This window comes from Gigantopelta aegis, chromosome 2 (assembly GCF_016097555.1).
Source record: "Gigantopelta aegis isolate Gae_Host chromosome 2, Gae_host_genome, whole genome shotgun sequence".
Classification (NCBI taxonomy): Eukaryota; Metazoa; Mollusca; class Gastropoda; order Neomphalida; family Peltospiridae; genus Gigantopelta; species Gigantopelta aegis.
The window spans coordinates 32,436,783-32,443,236 of NC_054700.1; positions in this window are offsets into that span (position 1 = coordinate 32,436,783).

A 6,454-nucleotide genomic window follows, 5' to 3' on the forward strand; every position below is an offset into this window, starting at 1 on the left:
GAGCTCCTAATGTGACAAATTAAAATTAAATTTAAAGTTTCCGTGTTAAAGGTTTATGATGACGAGATTAGTTAACTTGAAGTTATTTATCACAAAATAAATGGCAGAAAACAAAAATTTTGAAACAAAAGAAAGGAATATTTGTTTAAAGACACATCAGCATGACATTTGGAGAGCTAATCCACTGTCGCTTATTGAACTATACCCTCCTCCCCTCCCAGAAAATGTCTGGAATGGACTGATTCACGATATCTCTTGTCTGGACTAATTCAGTGAATGGATCCGTTTTTTGTATGGTTTGTTCCTTTAGGGGTGGGGGTGGCGTAAGGGTGGACGTAGCCTAGTGGTAAAGCCTCGCCTGTTGCGCGGTCGGTTTAGGATCGACCTCCGTTGGTGACCCATTCGGATGTTTCTCGTTCCAGCCTAGCTGTGCACCACGACTGGTATATCAATGAATGAATGAATGTTTAACAACACTCCAGCACAAAAATACACATCGGCTATTGGGTGTCATAAAAGGTAAATATCAAAGACCGTGGTATGTGCTGTCCTGTCTGTGGGATTGTAACCGGGTGTTTTAAATTACATTCACTACACACATACTATTTTAAAACACTGTTCACATAGTTTTATTCTGACAGGTTATACTTGTGCAGGCTCTCTTTGTTTTCTTGCTTTCTCTGGTTTTTCAGGGCTTGGGTTGTGCTCAATGACAACTCGGTTCTTGCAAGCCCAGTGTCATTGTTTCTGTGTTCTCCTGGTCAGAAGCTTTATGGCATTCAAGGAGAACAGGCCACTTTTATGAGAAGACAAGCTTTTATTCACAGCAACTACACAACTAACATTCACAGAGAATTTTAAAGGTAAATACATATTGTACACGATTTACACCTTAACTACCTGTTTTAATCACTTATTTTAATCAAGAAATGAGATTAGGAGATTTAGTGATTAATAATATAGTTATGTTAAATATAACATTGTGAGTTACATTTATAGAGTAGCTAGTAGAATAGGTTAAAGTCTATATTTTCTATCATAAATGATTATAATATCTAATTTACAGTATTTGATAAAGTAACATAATAACGAAGTTATTATGAGATATTTGTTTAATTAGTATGTGTACACGTATTATGAATTTATGTGTACTTAACTGACTTTATTTTATTATTAGGTGCCACAGTCATGTAGGTGACAACCAGCATTATGCTTCTGTAAAGACCCGACCCACAGTCGATAGGTAAACTATTTGTAGACAGGCTATGGTGCATTTAGCTTTGTATTTATGAAATATATGTTATGTGATTTTTATAGTATTGATCAAGAATAGAACATTCAATGTATTAAAGATTGTGCTATATGCATAATCACTGATTTGTGATCAGTGAGTTGTAAGTTATATTATGATTTCTCAAATTCAATGATATATTGAATTTAATGTATGGATATGTGGTTGGATAAGATATTCTCTATTTATGCTTAAAAGGTCGGTGTGATAACACAGGCTAGTATATAGGCTAATTCTGAATGTGAAGTATATAATTAATGTTATGACTTATTATAACTGAGATTTCTATATCCATGCACACACACACACACACACACACACACACACGCACGCACACACACACACACACACTCACTCACACTCACACTCACACTCACATATCATATCACATATATATATATATATATATATATATATATATATATATATATATATATATATATATGTATGTATGTATGTATATGTATGTATGTATGTATGTATGTATGTATGTATGTATGTATGTATGTATGTATGTATGTATGTATGTATGTATGTATGTATATATATATATGTGTGTGTGTGTGTGTGTGTGTGTGTGTGTGTGTGTGTGTGTGTGTGTGTGTGTGATTTTAATTATTCCCTTTTTGTTATTTCAGGGTCTTTGTGTGTGTATGTCTGTTATAGCGATATCTGGAACAAGGGATCTTCATATCCCACCCGATGATCCAGAATAAACCCTAAACCCTTGCCGAGTTGTTCGTGTTTTCCTCTCATACAACACTTCGGTGAAAGATCCCTTGCTACTAATGAAAACATTCAATAGACACTACTTGATATAATCATATAGAAATTAGTTTTAAAAACGTACAGACTCGCGAGTGAAGATTTTTTTTACTGTATATCATTAATTTCTGAATTATTGTAAGTTGCGTACGTATGTCCGTCAAATAAACAATTCTTTTGTAGCAAGAAAAACATCAGTTATTTCTGTTCGCATAGTGTTTCGAACCTGTTCACATATGCCCACTCTGTAGTTCTAATTCTCGCTGCATTTAAAGCGCTATACTCAAAATCAGGTATTGAAAATTTGCGTAATCCTTTTATCAGATTACCAATTTCGTTTTTGCGTACTCCGTTCTGACAACGTAAATGATGTCTTGTCACCGGCCTCGGTGGTGTGGTTAAACCATCGGACATAAGGCTGGTAGGTAGCCTACTGGGTTCGCAACCCAGTACCGGCTCCCACCCAGAGCGAGTTTTTAACGATTCAGTGGGTAGGCATAAGACCACTGCGCCCTCTTCTCTCTCACTAATCACTGACACCTAACCCACTGTCCTGGACTGGACAGACAGCCCAGATAGCTGAGATATGTGCCCAGGACAGCGTGCTTGAACCTTAATCGGATATAAGCACGTAAATAAGTTGAAATGATGTCTTATCCTGTCCTGTTCTGAATGTGCACGTTAAATCTTATGACCTTGCCAGACCTGTCTTTGCTGCCATTGTGTCCAACATTCGGAACCTTTTTGGTAACTAAAATCACATACATGTATTATGTAAAGGTGGGGGTTTTTTTTCGAAAAAAAGAGTATATTACGATATATAAAATGAAAAACGACTGCTACAAACATTAACACACGATCGCGACCGCAAACACATTGTATATATACCGTGGCAGATCCAGAAAATCCATTTAGGGGGCCCCAATGACAAGAGGCGGAATGCCAAGGGAACGTTGGGGGAGTTTTGGATGGGGATGAAAATTAATATATAATAAAATTAAACTGTCGCAAAATTTAGGCCCCCCCCCCCTCCCTCCCCCGATCCGCCTCTGGTACAGACACTGGTATTCTAAACACGAAAATGTTTTTTAATGTGTAATTTTAATCGCTAAAAAGGCTCTGATAGTCGGAAACATCTTACAATTAATGGCTGAAAACTCGAGTTAGATCTTTTCAATTCTATGCGCGAACGAAACAAATAGGTTACATAAAACCAGTCTTTAGTATGCGATGCATGAACGAAATTATCGTTCTTTCAATTTCCAGAGGGCTGATACTGTCACATTACAACGGGGTCTCGCTGTTGCTTGCCTATAAATAATAACTAAACAATAAATCAAATCAAATGTGTAATGTAATGTATATTTCTTTAATATTCAACAACCGGTGAAAATTATGCAATAACAATTTAACATTATATGTATACACATATCCTATGTGATTAACAAAAGTAAGATTACCGGCGAATAGCCTATATACTAGTTACTAAGTATTACAAATAAAATCATACACACGCACACTGGCACACACATACACACGCACGCACGGACATTGTACTATGCCTCTCCTATCCCACATCAACTATTAAATTGGATGTCAAACATTTAGTAATTTTTACATAGTCTTAGAAAGAAACCCGCTACATTTTTCTATTGGAAGGTAGGAATATTTTTATATGCACCGTCCCATAGACAGAATAGCACATACCACGGCCTTTCATATATCAGTCGTGATGTACAGGCTGAATTGCGAAATAGCCCAATGGGCTACCGGCGGGGATCGATCCTAGACCGACCGCGCATCAAGCTAACTCTTTACCATTGGGCTACCTCCTGCCCATGCTGTATAGATAAATGTATGTGGTTAATTATTACAGCTGTAGATAAATCATATAATTAATTATCATAATGACGCTGATCGTAACTTAGGATTATGAATTAAGCAAACTTTGCAAATAATACACTATAGTAGAGGAAATAACATGAAATCTCACTATATAAGCATACTAAAAGATACACGATCGTCTATATTCTTCGGACACCCCAGCTCGACATACATCTATCATTTGAGACGTACGGTTTTTTACTTGTCTTTGCTTAAACCAACGAACAATTTTCAGTCCAGTTTTTTTCACAAGTTGCAGCTTTTGGATCGGTAGGCTTACATTATGGTCTAATACTCTGGTTAAATCTTTCCGAACTGCTCTTGGTAAATTCGTATATGAACTAAATTTACCCCTATCAACATTCAAACTCTTTTGAGCCAGCCTTTCGCCGACTGTAGTTGGTGACCTCTGGTTAAGAAAGACCTTGTGTTCGCCTTTGTGGTGACTTGAATGTGATGACATGTTGCATCCAAATAGGTCAGCTTTAGCTCCCTTTGTCGTCCGTTGTTCAGTACTAGTACCACTGTCATCTACAGCCAGAAAAGCGTCGTTTAGAAAACTCGACAATGAATATTGAACTACTTGGTTCTCCTTTCTCTTCCATTTAACACCACTGACGTCCGCAGACAAAAAATCGTCGTTGTGAAAACTTGACGACGCACATTGAATCCTTTGGTTCTCTTTCCTCTTGCACGTAACACTACTGACGTCTGCAGACACAAAAGCGTCGTTGAGAAAATTTGACGATGAACACTGAATTATTTTGTCCTCCTTTCTTTTGTACTTAACACCACCACTGACGTCCGGAGACAAAATATCATCGATGAGAAAACTCAACGATGAACATTGAGCGATTCGGTTCTCCTTTCTCTTGCAGTTAACACAATTGACGTTCGCAGACAAAAAATCGTCGTCGAACAAAGTTGACGATGAACGCTGATGAGCAGTTCTGTTCTTGTTTCTCTTGCAATGACATTTGCAATTAATAATGTCATAATAATGAGACGGGGCGAGACTTTCAGTCTTCAATTCGGCATAGTCGACTTCACAAAACTTCACATAGTCTCCATCTTCCCAGGGAAAACACTCTGCGACCGTAGCTTTGCGTTCTATGGACTTGCGCCTACGAGGCATGCTGCAGTCTAAGGTGTTGTAGCAGTAATAGCATACAATCTTATTTCTAGTTCTACTGCTGCCAACAGCTTAGGTCTATTTTAAAGTATAGTTCCACTGCTGTTAATTAATATGCCTTGGAGAGTAGTATCGATGCCGAATGTGTAGAAGTCAAAACTTCCTTCAGACGTTTGCCTCTAGTTCTATCTAATTAGTGAGAAAGTAGTGACATGTTACTATATCATGCTGTTGGTAAGAGTGAAATATGTCTAACTCATTACTACTGACGATTAGCAGTTAACACACATTGTAACAATAAACTAAATAATTGAACTCCATGCCTAATTAACGGAGTCCGCGTCAGATTTCTTCAGTTAATAACGGTACGGGTCAGTGATCAAATAATTTATCAGAGTCGGTTGTTAGTACAGCAAGTTTAATTAAACTCTCTAATGAGGTGTACATATAACGGAATTATTTAAGGTGTGATTAGCTATAATCAATTAGCCAAACAAGGTAAACGGGTTATGTAAAATAAAACAACATTGAAAGAATATGTTCAGGCTTGTATATATACAAAAGGATTGGGCACAAGTTATCCAATTTAGGCCCTATCTCCATGGTTTTGTGATCATGTTACGGATTTGTATCATCAAAAACACTGTCACAATAATTTCATATAAACACCATAATATATTGAAAATAAGATAGATATAAACAAATAAATTTAAAATACAATAATCAATACGGACATTTTAAGAAATTATTTATTTTTTAAATGTGTTGTACAGAAGTATAGCTTGCCAGTGGTATGCGAATTTAAAATCAAGAACTGCTAACTAAATAATAAAATGATATTAATAATTTACGATTGAAATGAATACAATACATACGGTACATATTAAATCGAGTTTCTTTAGGCTAAGAAATAAAAGCGAATTCGTTCTAAAGATTTAAAATAATCATTACACCCTAAAGACCAGTTTGTGATTATTATTTTATAATTATAAAAAGGTCTTATATGGAGGTAAACCTTCTATATATGGATCTGCGAATATAATATTAAGAGTTACTGGTTAAATAATAAAATGGCTCCCACGGTTGAAATAAATATATACGGTACTCATTTCTACCCTCCCCTGTGCGTGCTGTAACCTCACCGTGGTGCAGGGGTGTGACATTCTCTTTGAGAATGGTCAATACAGCACAAGTTGAAATTTTGAGTAAAAGTCAGTATCTATCTGTGATATTTGTATTTTTGTACAGTTCTTTACACTGTTTTTATTTAAATCTTCAATTTTTATATTGATGTTGATCATCACCTTATTGGTTTGCATTACCATAGTTTGACACCCAATAGCCGATGTATTTTTCGTGCTGGGGTGTCGTTAAACATTCAT